Raw genomic sequence first — 16554 nt, forward strand, 5'->3', positions numbered from 1 at the left:
AATTAGGCAGCACGATGCTATAACTCTCAAGGCGATTTTCTCTTCCAGTGAAAAACTTCAAGACAACACCAAGTCCTCCACCTCAGGAAACTGTATATTCTTTTGAAAAAGCATTTCAATGGAAAAAACATCCTGCACTCGGCTCTTCCTTGCCTAAAAGCTCCTAGGACGGGAACAAACTGCAGTGCTTCCCCATGGGTGATGGCATCGCTGCAGGGCAGAACCTCACAGCATTTCCCATCCAGAGCCACACAGACCCACTGTGTGTGCTGGCTCTGCCCTGGCGGCCTTTGGGAGCTTGCTTTTATGTACCTATTTACAAAGAAACACACTTTAAGTGTCTGCTCCATGCAGGCCCATCACTTCAATATAGGAAATGGGAACAAAGAGAGAATTTACAAAGAGATGGAAAGGAGCTATGTTTCATAAACATCTGTCTATCAGCTTAACTTTGTTCACCTTTTTTATTGCTTCCTCTCCTGTGGTGCCTTTGCACAGCTAACTCCTCAGGCAACACCTTCAGATTTTGAGCTGTTTGGGTGTAGCTGTGCCGTGCATTTTTATGGGGGTGCTCCACCTCTTTCCTGGAGCCTTGCCACGGCTTTGCAAGTCAGAAGAAAAGAGAATGGAGTTGGGAACCCGTCCAACTGTGTGTTTGCATCAGATCATTCTGGAAGGATTTCATCCCGAGACTGCACTCCTCACTCGCTTTGCCCAGAAAAGTCACGTCTATGGAGAAAGCATTCCACAGAAAGCTGGAGTCTAGAAAAGGATTCCTACCATAAAAAAATTCCACACCCATAACCCATGTGAATAGAAATAGCACTCCAGCTTAAAAATAAGCAGTACGTAGGGGTAGCAAAGATCCTCAGGTTCATTTTCCAGAGCAAGTTTCCTTCCCTCACTCTCACGTTCCAGGGCTTACTGGCCTTGCTGTGCCTCACTCCATTAATCCCTTGGGAACTTGCACAGTTCTCAGGGATCCTCTGGAATGATGCCACCCGAAGTGTCTGGATGCAATTCATCAGTGATCTGTACATCGCTGACAACACGAGCTGTTTGAGATACTCAGCATTCAGTCCTGACCTGTGACACTGCAGGAAGGAACAGTGAATGCTGAGTATTTGTGCTCGTAAGCAAACAAAAATGGAGAAAACCTGGGCTTCTGGCCACTGCTTCCCTCCACTGTGCTTGTCCAGGTTTCCCTGTACCTCTGCACATTGGATTAGCCATAGACTATATATAGAGCTCTGCTTTCACTATTAACCTGAGGAGGAATGACAGAGGTCTCTGTGTACCACACACGCCCTCCCAGTGCTGCCATGGCAATGGGCTGGACACCACATTGGTTCCTAACGTTCTGGGAACGGAGTGCTCCTTCAGAGAGACTCAGTAAGTGCTCAGACTGAGGTACTCACAGCTCAGTACAGTTACAGTTCCCCTCCTGAGGTGGTAACAAAAGAACTAAACTGCAATCCGGGCTTCGCAGTCAGTGATCTCCACTCTTCCACAGAAATGCAACAACAACAAAAAAACCAATACTGACCCCTCGCACCCCAAAAGAGCAACCACACACACAGAACTGTCAGAGAGGCAATGGGAGCTGGCAATGCTCGGGTTCTCCCCACAGCTACAAGGGGACTGGGCTGCAGTACCTGTTCCTGCAGGAGAGCCAATGGCTCTGCCTGCTTTACAACAAAGGGAAAGCTCCTAAAGGCGCCATGGTTGCCCCAGAGCAGCAGGCCGCTCCCAGCAGAGGATGCTCCAAGTGCCTAAAGCAAGGATCCCGCCAGGCCCATCTCGCCCTCAGGTGATTTCTGCTCCATGATGGTGAAGGGTCAGTCTGATTCACTCACACGGAACAGAGGACAACAATCTGCTTTGATTACTGCCTGGAACTGCACGTTTGAATCCTGCCCCGCACGCTCAGAAGTCCAGCCCAACGCCAGTCCCAGCAGCGTGGATTAATGAGATCTTTCCTCCAGAAAGGGAAAGGGAACGAAGGACAAAAACGTCCCTTCATTTGTCTTTTGCATGTTGGGTTTTACTGCAGATTTGTTAACGTCTGGACAAAATCATTAGCATTCTTTAAGAAGTCCAACTCTCTAGCCAAAGCTAAAATTAAATTGATGGATTCTCCTTGACTCCCAGTTATGAGGTGAGTGAAGAAAATTCTTATAAACATGAAGGACCTTGACACAGCCATCTGAAAACTGCCCGGGTAATAAATTAAAGATTTTTTTGGAATATAATCGTTCGCCGCTCATTTCGCCCCGCTCCTTTTACCAAAGAAGGTTTTTGTATATATTTCAGCTCCTTCCTTACAAGAACTCTTGTGTGACTGAGACGAATTTGGAAACGTCTCCGTCACGTAGTTCCAGCAGCGAGCAGGAAATGAAACGTGAGCAGTGCAGTTCAGCATCACTTCAGTCTTCCCCATGAGCTGCCGTTCGCTTCAGATGTTCACAACAAAGATTCTAATTAACAATCCCAGTGGATCTGCTTTCTAAGAAAACTATCATTTCCACGATAATGCCTCGCGTCTCAGAGAGAAACTGCTAACGGGCACCAGAGAGAGAAAAAGGTCTGTGCTGCAAGGACATTTATACATGAAAATTGGGTCAGAAATCACTTACCAAGATTACAGCTATCAGAAGTACTGTGTTTCCAGCTGGAAAATTGGGTTTATCAAACTGCTGCTTAATTTGGATGATCTGATTGGAAACCTGACATTGTGACCTGCACACAGCCTCCGTCAGCCCTCCCGTTCCCATGCAAATGAGAAGAGAATTTGCCCACTGAGTGTGATGGGAGTTTGCCTTAATAGGCAGTGAAAGTTCGGGTGCAGCGCGAGGAGACGTCGCTAATGTAATCCTGAACCACATTCTTCCCAACCTTAAAACTGTAGAACCAAATTCTTCTGTGTAGCCGCATATATTTTATTAGATTATCCCAAAGACCTCATATTCCAAAGGTCCTATAAGTGGAATTTCATTCTTCCTCCCCCACCCCTTTCTCTATTATCCTTGGCGATATTATCCATATGTCTCAAAGTAAGGTAGTTTTACAGACTATTTTGCCTTGTTACAAATATTTACATTTTCTCATATTGCTGTTTCTTTTGGATGAGTCACACTGTCTCCATCTCACTGTTGGTCACATTTTCATTGCTTGTAAAATCGCACAACATTTTCACACGTAGGATGAAAGCGATAAAACTCCCCTTTCTCTGGTGTAAAGAGCACATCTAATTTGCTTCATGATCTTTTTTTCCCAGATTTTAATAGTTAATAAATTTACTGTTTTGCTTTAGAGAAATGGAACATTTTGCTTTCTCTGACAGGGCGTTGGAGGCTCAGTGCCGTCTTTAATTAACACAATGCATCGGAGATCTATTGACTTAGGTGGAGCTGCATCACTTCACATGAACAGAAGACTCCGTCTCCAACATGGTTGGAAAACCAAGCTCTCCCGGAAGCACAGCACAAGGAGCTTACAAACTAAAAAGAGAAAAGGATCTTTCACATCTGTTTCACTGCACATCCAGTTCACAAGGCCTCCAACATTACAGCAACCCTGCTATTTCACAGGGCTGGTTTAGAAAGAGACTCCAAGTAAGACGCTTAAATGTTATCTCTCTACTGGTTTCGCTACAATTTCTGTATGTTTTTCTGCCACAAGGATTCATACCACACTGTTTTTGTCTCATGGCATTTTAGCACAACTGTTGAGGAACCTATACAGATAGAAGTTCAACACACACACAGGGAGGAAAAGGGAAGGGAGACTCCTCTTTTTCCATGCCCACTGCAGTGTTTGAAGCAGCTGAACCAGCTCAGGTTTCCAGGAGCTGCCTTCCCAGGTGCACAAATCTCATAAAACAGTCAGTGAGGTTTTAAGGGACAGCAGCAGGCACAGGGACACAACTGCTAAACCACTCCGGCCCTTTCCTGCACTCGTGCTCACATTGTGCTTCCCCACCCAGCAGTCCGGAGCTGGGGGCCCAGGCCTCACATCAGCTGCTCACCTGCTCTGGGTGTTCTTAAATTTGCAAAGCAAGCTAGAGGAAAACAACAGAAATGAGCCTGGTAACTTATTGTAGGTGGATGATTAAATGCATCAAGATTGCAGCTGTGATTACCAAGCTTTCAACTCAGGTGATGCCAGTTTAGTTTTCTATTCTTCTGCACATGTACATTGTGTTAGAACAGCTTCACTGCAGCAGTGCCAGGGCTGCACACACACTCTGTTCATCATCACAACCAACCAGCCTTACAAACTACTTGGCCAAGGCATGCTTCATTGAAATAAGGCACCCCCTCCATTTATGCAGCAGCTAAAGCACAAGGCTTCTCCTCAGGGCAACACTTGGCTTTAGGAACACAGCTTTACCAAACACCTGGGGATGCCAGCACAAGTGCAGCCACTCCTCCAAGCTCCAGAGCAGACAGACAGCAGAAGATCTGTGCACACAGCCCAGACTGAGTCAACATGAACGCGTCTTATCAGTGTTTGGGCAAAGTGCAACAAAGCCAACCGCCACTGGAAGCATCCACAATACACCGGGCCCAGTGGAGATGAGGAGGACCTGGGCAGGTGTGTAAGGAGCCCGGAGGAGCCGTGTGCTGATGCCATGTAGCCACCCCCCAGCCTCAAGCTGCCTGGCAGGGGTAGCATGCAGGCCCTACCCCAGCTTGCAGCTGTAGGCACTGCCAGAGAGCTGTGTGCCCTGACAGGCTGCTCTCTGCAGAGCAGGGCCTGAGGGATGCGGGGCTGGGCTGCTCGGGCAGGAGAGCAAGGAGGAGGGCGGGCAAAGCAAAGCGTGGGAAAGGACATGGGAAATCTGGGAGTGAAAATACAAAAATGGGCTGTGACCGTTTATTCAGCATAAATATTTCTCACCCTGGGAGAGCCCTGGTTTTCTGATTGTGTCCTACATCATGACAGCACATGGAACAAATTAACTTGGAGCCATGACCTACAATGAGATCAGAAAAGACTGTTCAAACTAGAAGTTGTGAGCTGATGTCAAAATACTGAGCAGTTGTTTTCTTACAGCCTTTAGGATGATCCCCTGCAGCAAAAGGCTTCAATGTATTCCACAGCAGAGCATGCCTGCTAACAGCTTTCAAGCACTTAAACCCCTGGGAAGCGGGGCTATCCCTCACTCATTAGCCTCATTTGATCAAATGGGACAAGCACAAACAAGAGCAAAACCAACAAACTGCAGCCATGGAACCATCGTTTCCCAGAAACATCCAGTAGGTGTGAAATAGCTGGAGACCCCAGCAAAACCACATCAAACCTGCGAGATACATAGCTGTACTTGGCACATGGATGCTAGCTTTGAACTTGCTGCGGTCTTTTTGAATCACATCCAAAGTAGGAGAAAGCCAGTGCGACCTCCTCTTCTGCAGCAGAGACAAAGCCACATCTGTCCAAGTGGCTCATGCACAGAGAGGGGTGATGCACAGAAGTGGCAACAAACGAGCAGTCCCTCGCAATAAAGAGCAGATTCTATTTTTTTTTTCCCCCCACCAGATTTTCTGCAATCCTCAGAATGCAGAGATAGGTCTCAACAAGCACACTGAGTCCCATGTGCAAGAACAAGTGCATCTTCCTTTCTCTCTAGCTGCTTTCCCCATCTTGGTACATTTACAGTAGTCAAGTTCTTGCCTTACTTTATGTTTCCCATGTCCCAAATTCAGGCTGCACCTCGATCACGGCAATCAGCCTCCTAAGAAAGGATTTGTACCCTAACAAAAAGCTTTGTTGTGCTCTCCCTGTCACCCCCTTCTCCAAGGCTGCTAGAGCAGACACGTTAACCCACGAGCAAACAGCCTTGGACGATTAACTTAAATCTCACGTCACCGTCTGGGAGGCTGCTGTTGACAATGCGCACACAGAAGGATGACAAGAAGGATGAGACAGGAGGAGTGCCACCAGATGTCATCAGACATTACCAACCGTCACCGGGCCCGGGGCTTTCCCAGGGAAGCATGCCAAGGAGGCAAGGAGTCCAAGGGCGGCAGTGCAGCGGCACGTAGCTCAGCCAGGGTGAGAGACCCTGAGCTGTTGCCTATAAATCTCCAAAGACCGGTGAAACAGAACTAGAGAAAGCAAGTAAAGCAGCAGGGGGACCACTCTAGAAGCAAACGACAGAGCATCACCGAACCATATGCAACCCCACAAAGATAATGGCCCTAAATTACCTCTCACTTGCACTGGTTCATTAAGAATTTGATAGAGCTCCACCAGTGCTGTTGGAAGCCTGCAAAGAGAGCTAAGTGGACTCTGGATCAGGCCCCAGGACTGGAAAATATATTAGGTCATAAAGTACAGTATTACATATTTTATAAGGGAAGAGCTATCAACATCTGCTCCACCCAGTGAACATACAAAAACAGCTGGAAGTAAGAACAGCTGTGCAGATCCCAAGCTCTCTTTAGCTGCAGCTTCTTCCAGCCACTCCTGAGCTCACGCTAGAAAGACATTTCTACAGCTTCTGTCTGTAGGAGGAATCTTAAGACCATGAGAAAACCATTATGTTCAGCAATACACACGAGTAAAATAATTACAGCATAAGGAAGATGTACTTAATATCGTCAGTTATGTGAGTTAACCTATGAGTATATAAACATGGGCAATGAGAGACATGTTTGCAGGCACCTTTAGTGCATACTTCTTCCATAAGAAATTTCCAGCCAAGATCTTGGTATTTGCTAGCCTGATTTAAAACACTTATACAACCACAGCCCAACTCAGAGCAACCACTGCTTACACATAAGATTGTTCTGTTAAGGTCTGTGTGGAACCATGGGCAACTGGGGATACACAACCTCATTAGCAGCCTCTCCACCCACTGCTTCTCACCCCCAAGGTGGGGATTTTTAGACCTGCACTGAACTGCTTGTGTCCCAGGCTGCACTCCTCACTCACAGGGCTGATTCAGATCACACTGACAAATCTACCATTATGTCCACCTGCTTTTCCAAGAGGGGAAAAATCGGTGGTACAATCTGGACAATTTTGTATCTAATTTCTTTTCCATCATGTCTGGGAGGTGGATCCAAATGGTGCTTTTCCATCATGGTTGTCTCCCTCCCTTAGGGATATAAACTGGAGCATATGTTGTACTGAGCAGGCTGCTTCATCACTCAACCTAAACATCTCACAGTTTATAAAGAAACTGGTTCACTCTTAGGCAAATGATCCTAGCTACGTGGGAATAACAGGTAATTAATTGTCATAAGGACTTGTATTTAATTTTTACTTAAAATAGAGGGTAAAATATACAGAACGCATTGCTTTGCGGCGCGCTCATGGAAAACACCTCTGGCTGGATAGCATGTGTAAGAGATGCTCAGAGTTTTGCATAACAAACCAAACAAAACGTGGAAAACAGCGTGTCTGAGGCTGCTTTGAGCTGTGCTCACATGGAGCCGTCACACCACAGAGGTGTCCATCACAACCCACATAGAACAGCTATTCCTTCCCAGAAACACTATATCATGGCCTATGCAGGCAGAGCAATGGATGTCACTCTGATGGACACCTGGAAGGTCCCAGGGTGGCCAGCACTGCTGGAGTAACACCACCCTCAAGCTGCACCACCCTCTGTCAACTACAGCAGCACTACTGAAACCTATACAGGAGAGATACTTCTGGAGGTTGGTGTTGCTGATGTGCTGGATACCACTGTCCTGTTGCTTCTGATGGCAGGCTTCTCCCATCAGATTTTACCCATACATAAGAAGTAGAACTAAAACAATCACTCAGTCAACAATGAAGACAGGAGGTGAGAATCTCTGCCAGTTTAACACGAATATAGCCCTGATGCAGAGGAGTTCCCAAGGGACGGACTGCTGTGGTGGAGGACCCCTCCAGTCCTTCACAGCGAAGTGATGGTGCAGAAGCTCTCCTAATACTGGTGATGTCAAGGAGCTGAGCTCAGAGATCCAGCTGCTGAAGTTAGCTTGTAATAAATGCGCTAAAACCAAGGGCAGTCCTAAGCACTGGGTGACTGCTAACATAGTGCCAAGAGTCAAAAGAACAGAGATGAAGCAGGTAATAACTGTAAGCCAGCCGGCCAGCACAGCGCTCAGCAAAGCGGTGCAAAGCTGATACAAACTTCAATTAATAAAAGTAATTAAAAAGAATAAAGTATAGCAATATAATTAACACCAGTAACCACGGTTTACGGAAAACAGGCCTATCATACACATCTAATTTCATTCTTTGATGAGATTACGAGTTTGGTTGATGAAGATAACGGCAAAGACGTAACGCACGCGGAGTTGGGTGAGTCAGCTCAGCAGAACACTGCGGAACATCTGCCAAGGGAAGGCTGCACATAGTGTGAGGCCGCGGTGTGTCACGCAGTGCACGGGCCTAGCTCCAAACCAGCAGGAGCCAACAGCAGAAGGTAAGAAGCTCATCGTGGAGAGCAACGCGCATTACGGGGAGATTCTGGGCACTCATGGTGCTATTTAATGCAGGCAAATAGAGTTTCGCAGCTCTCAGCGAGGAACATCGGCCATTGCTGCAAGAAGGAATGCATGGGAAGGTGGAAAGCTGGGAGCTAGGCCAGAACTAAGCTCTGGAATGAACTGAATGCAAGCCCTCTCTTTAAGAATTTTCTTCTTTCCCTGAAGCAAATTTGATCCTTCAGTCCATGAAAAGAATAGAACCGGGGGGGAGATTTTTATCTCGGCGCATAGCACCTGTTGTGTTTTATTGCTTGCATTTTTTTTTTTTTTAAGGCTGCTGAAGATTGGTGTGGGTAAAGTTTGAAGCCATTCGGCAAAATATTTTATATATTATTTACGGAGTTTAATCCGTTTAATTAACCAGCAAAACAATGGAAAGGTGATTTAATACCGTGTTTGTGCACACAAAAGAAAGCAGTGGGTATCAAAGGAACCTTTCATCAAATGAAGGACGGCAGAACCAGCACCAAGGTCCTAAACGTGAAGCCAAACAATTTTAAGTGAGCAATTATGAATGCAATTTAATAGAAAAAGATATAAACGGCTTGCGTGATTCTACTGAGGAAATGGTTGATTCTGCAATTTTAAGCATATTAAAAAACCAAAACTAAATCCAAGTTACTTTTCTTAAAGAAAAGAAGAACCAACTATACATCTTCAGACTAATATAGGGGGTCACTGGCCTTCATTAAACAAAACGTCAGAGTAGATGTTCTCATGGTCCTTTCTGGCCTTGAACCAAATAAATCCCTGAAGAAGCAGACTGCTTTTTCTGTAAATAAAATTTCAGGATGACTTCTGGTTTCCAGCCAGTTCTAAATACACTTTGAATTGTCCAGAGTTCTGCCTGTTTTTCCCATTCTGCCCTGAGTATTTCAAGCAGGTCAGTACAATTATTGATAAAACATATTTCCCACCAAAAAGGAGATTGTTCGGTCAATAATTTCCATTGGCATTCATATATTTTCACATGCTTACAACCAACTCTACAGAGCGCTGGGTTCTTCTCAGCATTTCCTGGTGCAAACCAGAACACTTTGTCATCAAAATGTCCATACAATTTTGTTTTGTATTTTTTTGTCTTGCCCATATTTAATGTTTTGTGAGTAATCGATGAACGAAATTGATGTATGAAGCGGTTGTTTCTTCCAGCCTTTACATCCAGAAAGTTACATCACCACCATCTGCTGAAGTTTTTCACTCCTGCAGCACATGGCAGGATCCTATTAACATGGGGCAGTTTCCCACTGCAGCACTACACACAGAGCCGTGTTTTTTTGCATTTCCATTGCTACGTGATACTTGAGCTTAGCAGACAACTGCACAGAAGGACAGCACTGACAGAAATTTTGGGCCAGATCCAAAGTGCATTAAAGAAAATGGAGAACTGTGATTGAGCTAATGGAACAGGACCTCCAGGACCATGTTTTCCCATAGTTCCTTATGGTACATCTCCATCCTTACCACCATTTTTGGTGGGACAGGCTCGGCAAAGAGGCTCTGTGCAAAGCCCTGGCATCTTGGCTGAGATGCCCAGGAGGAAGCATGGCAGCATCCCATGGGAAGGCACTGTGCTGCTCCATGTGCTCTGAACCACTCCCCACAGCTCACACCCATGGAGCAAAAACCAGAAGAAACAACATCCTTCTGCCGGTCATCTGGCCAGCAAGGGCAAGGATGCTGTGTTTTGGTCATTCATCTTTATTTTTAGCAATAAGGCCAAATACGTGTTGGCTTATCTCACTGTGGAATTCCAACTTGGGAAAACTAAGGATGAAGTGGTATCCCCTAATGAAAAGCATACACTCTGCTGCAACCTACAGGCCACAGCTGGTATCCTTCTGCCAAGAAATGCCTTTCTGGGGGTAAGACTTTCTGCTTGTCTTTCCTCAGTGCTGTACTGAACTGCTCCAATACAACCAGTACAAGTGAAAGGTGAACTAAGCACAATCTGTTCCCAAAGCCTTTCCCTAACAAGTACCAACATATGTTCTCCTTCCGTCTCCCACCAGGGCACACACTTACTCCCTTTACACCCCCAGCACTCCCAAGTCTAAACCCAAATCTCCCTCCATGCTTTGTTTTGGGTACATTTGAAACAAGTACACAGCAGAGTCCATCAGAGCTGCATGCTCTGTACCAGCACTCCTCCAAACAACACGCAGGATGTGACAGGACAATGGAAATGGTTTCAAACTAAGAGGGCAGATTTAGACTGGGTGTAAGACAGACATTTCTTACAATAAGGGCAGTGAGGCAGTGGTATAGGGTGCCCCATCCCTGCAGACACCCAAGGTCGGGGATGATCTGAGCACTGATGGAGCTGTGGGTGTCCCTGCCCAGTGCAGGCAGTGGGACAGATGGCCTTGAAAGGTCCCTTCCAACTCAAACAGTCCTATGATTCTATGACTCAGGGACAAACTGGACATCAAGTGTCAACATGGAGCAGCCTCAGGCACTTAGATTTTCCTTCAACTGTTGACTTTGAGAGCATAATTAGTCAAATGGCCAAGCCTGTATTTCAGTCCTGCACTACAGAGAGTTCACAGCCCCTTGGTGTAATTGACAACCATCAAAATTCACTCCACATTCCTGGTCAAAACACCAACAGTAATTATGGGAAAAATCAGTCAGGGACCCCAGAAGGAGGCAGAAGCTTGCAGGCTGGCACAGCTCCATCTCAGCACCCATTCTTCCCTTTGCACTTTTTTTCCTGTTTAGGGATGGTGGTAACCACCAAAATTACAAAGTAAAAACACTCCGCAAATAATAAATCACCAGATCACCTGGAGAACAGGTACAAATTGGATTCAGGAGCTGTGCTTTACTGGTGTTTCAGCGCTCATTTGTCACTCACTTATCCTTTGTGCTTCAGATCATCCCCCACATTGGAGCACTTCGTGTGCTGTCAGTGATTTGCTCCAATCATACACATTTCCAAATAACTGCACAGCCCAGACCTAATGGTGAGCTCAGAAACCAGCAGCAGTTTGTAAATCATTCACAGATCAAACAGCACAGAGCCTCGGGAAGCACGGTTTGAACAGCTGTAATATACTTACAATATTGCCACAAAATGCTGATATGCTGAAATCAATAGGATCTGACAGGCTAAGTATCACTCTGCAGTCCAAAGGCAAGTTTAACTAACTTCAGAAGCATCACCTGGGCCAGACAGAGATGGAATTGGTCTTTTCCTTCATCAAGGGAAGGAAACTACCACTTTGTGCTCTATGGTCACGTACAGGTTTCACCTCCCAGCTGCTGTGCCACCCTCCCCATCTCCCCAGTCCAAGGAACACTGACTGTGGCAGCTCTCCAAAGGGAGCCAGGACACAGTGTGCCTCCTCCAGAGCGAGCCCTGAATGGAGCAGCATGATGGGGCACACACAGCACTGCAAGGAGGGCTGAGTCAGCCCCCTCCGGCCATCAATCTCAGTCATCACACAACTCCCTTCCATTTATCACATCTGATCCTTCCCACTGATTTATCTTGTAATGGAGTAATTGTAGAAGTACAGTTACCTCCTCGGAAGGAGCACAGGACCTCACGGGGAGGGTAGTGCTGGCTCACACGATTTCTATCTCAAGCCCTGTGATTTTTGGTAGCATTCTTCAGCTTCAGTTGCCAGGAGCATGCAATGACACGAGGATCTCAGCTAGCTCTGCTCTTAATTTGTATTAACAGTGATTTTTCTAGACTTTTATCTCTGTATCTGGATACAGAACAGCAATCCAAGCTCTTTTTTTCCCCAGGAGTTTGCAGAGGGCCTTCTTGTGCTGGGTGAGGAATGGGCTGGTGCTGGGGGAAGAGGGGCACCGTGCTCAGGGCTGAGTCTGTGCAGCACACGAGGACAGCTGCTCCTCCCCTTACACGGGGCTGCAGCTGGACTCAGCTCAGGCACAAAGAAATACGAGGGCTGCTCCAAAAGTAATGCCTCCTACTTTACAATGTTGGCCCATGGCATCAGAGGCAGATGTTTGTAAGATGGCAAGAGGCTGAGCCATCCCACCACCATTCCGTGACATGTTGATGCCGTGTGACAGATGGCAGCAGAGGGGCACCCTGACAGAATGGCACCTGACATGGAAGTGCAAAAGTATAGAATAGAATTTCCCCATGCAGAAGAAGTGGCACCTACTGACATTCATCCATGCTCGCCAGTGTTGAAGGAGACTAAACAGTGGATGTGAGCACACTGAGGTGGTGGGCAGTGCATTTCAGCAGTGGTGACCGTAGGTCACCTCCACTGGTACAGATTCCTCTGAGTGCAGCATGCAGGCCCTTGTTCATTGCTGGCAGCTAACAGTGGTGACTATGTTGAAAAATAGTGGTTTGCAGCTGAGAATTTGCTCTGTTAAACAGTGTTCTTGTGCTCTTTGTATCTGTTACTGTTTCAACAGAAATAAATAGAAGGCATTACTTTCAGAGCAACCTGCATACTTAGAACCAGAAAGGGAAACATGATGTGTATTCTTGCAGTTCCCAAGCTGAGTTTCCCCTCTGTCTTTCAGGGTGCCAGGGCTGGGCACGCACGGGTACATCTGCAGTGTGACAGCTCTACAAAACAGAAAACCTTGCAAATAAATTGGGTGGGGGAAGGGAGTGTTTAATCCTCTTCTCTGCATTCAGAAAGGTTTTGCTCAATTCTACTGTGGCCAAACCACACTGCTGTCAGGGCCAGCGTCTCCTTGTAGCTGAGCTCAAACGACAACCAGGTTTAACCCTGCAGAGACAAGCGGCCATCACAGTGCTTGTCAGAGATGGGCAGGAAGCTGTGCACCAGTCACCTTTTCCTCCGAGAGGATCTGCTTCAATGACAAGTGCATAAGGATTGCAGCTTGTAAGGGAAGTCCTAACCCAAAGCATCAGGCAGGGCATCCTCAGGGTGCTGCTGCCCCTCCGCGCTGTGACACCGCCACCGGTTGGCAGCCACAACCTGAGGCCTGTTGTTCTTGGCACCTTTCTGAGAGCCTCACCTACTGAAAGCATTTAATTAACTGAGAATTTTAACCTTCAGAACAAGCAAAGCAAAACAAGCAGCGACTGCTGAGCTCTGATGACTTTGGAGGAAAGCTCCAAAGCATAACCCTGGCATCTCTTGAAGGCACCAAAGGCGAGAAGAAGGGTTGCAAGACACTGTGTTCTGTTTTTAGATATCAGAGTCCCAAAGCCAAGCTCCTACTTTTAGAGGACCTGGCATCACTTTTGCATGGGAGGAGGCATTAACAGCTTAGTTGGGCATTATCTTTGGGAGAAAAATCATTTACCAGATATTAGCTATCTCTAGGTAGTAATGGGCCAGTGAAGAAAAATGCGTTTTGCTTAAGTGTTCATTACCATGGCAAGTTTCACTTGCTCTAAAACAACTTGCATATTAAGTAGCAATAATGAAAGCCTCATTAAGGGCTGCACATATGTCTGGCACTGAAAGGACACACAGGAAAAAGAAGCTTGCAGTGTTAAGCTGTTCCCAACCTTCTCCGCTGGTGATCCCACCGTACCAAGCTTCTCATGCCCATGGAAGCACCCACTGTTGCTGGATGCAGTCCTTCACAGCCTGCCCTCCTCCATCCTCTCTTTTTACAAGAGCTATCTGCATATCATCCCATATGTCAAATGGTATATTACTCCAAGTGCAAAACAGAATGAGGAGACTGGGCTCTGACTGGAACAAGAAATCAAGGTTTGGTGTGTTCATAATCAGACCCAAATCAATAATGGAAGGATTTCACCCAGAGCTGTAAGATGCATTGTATATTTCATGCTTCTGAACAATGAATATTGGGTGTTTCCTGCAATGTATAATACAAGGGAACTTCAGATTCTTTCAAGCATGCATTTTTATGAAGTTAGAGGAATAAAAATTCTGACCTTGAAGCGCAGCCATACTAACATTAATGAAGTACGAACTACATACAATCTAGTTTATCATTATGACTCAGATGAGATTAGCTAATCAAGCAGCTTAACTCCCAAGCAACTATATACTGCTATTGTTTGTTTGTGGTTCTGGCAGAGAAGCCACAAAAAGGATGAAAACCACAATTAAGGATTTATTTACATTTTCTTTAAATATCAACAGCATTATATTACGGACAATGCCCTTAATCACCTACCCAGTTCCAGGTTGATAATGCACTACCTGCTTATAAATTCCAAGCACTGATTTATTGTCTGACAAGGCACTGCTAGTTTTTATGTACGAGCCTATGGAGCCTGAACTAACTTTGCTTCCAGTCAAGAATCAGTGGCTCCCAGAGAGCTCCAGTTCTTTTCCAGTCTCTGGCAATCACATGAGAGCATTAGAGAACTCACAGCTTCATTGCCACATCAAAAGCCATGTTAAATCTACAGCTTATGGCCAGTCCCTGGGGAGCAGGGGTGGGTACTGTTCTACAAGGAGCAGATTGCTCCTCGGACAGCTTGATACCTAGCTCTGAAATCTGCATTGGACTCGAGGATCCTTATGGGTCCCTTCCAACTTGGGACACCCTCTGAGTGCAGAAGCATCTTTTCCCCTGACTTTTACAAAGACCAAGGAAATGCAAAGCGACACACCACACCTGAAGAGCTCCATCAGTTCACCATTCCTAATGTGCAGGAATACTCCTCTCCTTCCCCTCAGTGCCCTGTCCCAGCCTGCCTTCACCCTGACACAGGCTCCAGCCTCCAAGAGGGGAGAGAGGGAGGGATGCGCGGCACCAGGACGGCAGCTGGCACGCTCAGCCTGGTCCTTATTTCAGTCATCTCCTCCAAGAAGGAAGAGCTGGAAAGGCTGACTCGCTCGTCCCAGCTTGCCAAAGCAGGGATACGCTCTGCGGTATTTTCTTAAGTGCTTCTGTCCAGTTTACATTTAAACAATTCACGTAATGGGGATTTCACGAGCAACCAGCTTTGTTGTTTGGAAAAACATTCTGGCAGCCAGCTGGCATCTCCCCGGCTCGTTCTCACACCGTCCCTACCCGCAGTGCCTCTTTCCACCACATTTCCTGGGCCATTGGAGCAGCTGCCCTGTCCTCCACCGCACTGCCTTTGCCACAGCACAGAGCTGGGGAAAGGCTGACCTGCCTGAAACATAGCATTAAACACAGACTCATCCATCTCCAAGATCTTGGGAGCATCTGCTCCTTGGCTGCCAACTGCAGTCTCAGCACAAACTATTGATCTCACACCACATACCCTGACCTGGGGATATCTCCCACGTCGCTACGACAGCAGAGTTCTGCCTTTCCCTTGGGCTTTGTTTCATCCACACGTGCTTCTTCTGAGCACCCCTCCCCTCACAGCCCTCCCACCCAGACTGACATCCCTCCCACCTGTCCGAGGCAGCTTTTGTTCCCCCAGCCCACTCCATAGAAACGAGGCCCTCTGCAAATTGCCGACCATCCTTTCCATTACATTTCTATAGCAATACTGGCACATTAGTTCCACTTATCCTTGGTTAATAGTTCAGCTTATATTCAAACAGCCATTAGCATAAAAATCAACACAGCAATTTCGTATGAATTCTCATATCATTAATCCATTTAGAGTGGATACACAGTTCACACTCCAAATTCACTTAATTATTAACTTAATAACATTTAAAGAGGCCATGGTCTTCGGCTCCACTAGAACACAATTCTTCCCCCCCTCTCCTCGCTTTCATAGGTTTGCTGCAGGGTTCATTTTGCAAGGTTTGGGTAATGCTTGGAGGTGTGACATCTCTGTGAGAGATCCCCACCCAACCACAGCTTGGCTCTCATGAGAGCAAACCTTCCAGAGCTCCGGCTGGCTGCTCGCTTGGTGTGCTCAAGGGGGAGGAAAGAGGTAACAAGTGCAGAGAGCATAAAGCAGATGCCATTCACCCAAAACACTCCACAGGGTCAGCCCTGAGCATCCTAACCCCAGACATCCCAGGACTCCTTCCAGTCTCCCTCTGTCCTGCTCCAGCAGTACACGAGCCCTGCAGAGGATGGATGTAATTACGTCTTCCTCTACATCCACCAATCAGCTCTGGCATGAACAGTGGATAAATCACCACGATTTCCAGGCACCACACACAAAATCAGCTGCAACAAA

General features: G+C 46.6%; 1 long non-coding RNA gene across 23 annotated transcripts in view; it reads right to left on the reverse strand.

Moving 5' to 3' along the window:
• Positions 1-16554, reverse strand: part of LOC110405871 — a 162510-nt gene that overhangs the window by 117574 nt on the left and 28382 nt on the right. The window contains exon 1 of one of the 23 annotated variants that reach the window (XR_002443144.1): positions 12015-12037. The exons of 20 other annotated variants lie outside the window; for them this stretch is intronic. This is a non-coding gene — a long non-coding RNA (uncharacterized LOC110405871). Of the gene's footprint in view, positions 1-4902; positions 4921-11551; positions 11571-12014; positions 12038-16554 lie in introns of those variants that run through there. 2 more of the 23 variants (XR_002443146.1, XR_002443147.1) reach the window with 2 other exon arrangements.

This window comes from Numida meleagris, chromosome 13 (assembly GCF_002078875.1).
Source record: "Numida meleagris isolate 19003 breed g44 Domestic line chromosome 13, NumMel1.0, whole genome shotgun sequence".
In the NCBI taxonomy this organism is placed as follows: domain Eukaryota; kingdom Metazoa; phylum Chordata; class Aves; order Galliformes; family Numididae; genus Numida; species Numida meleagris.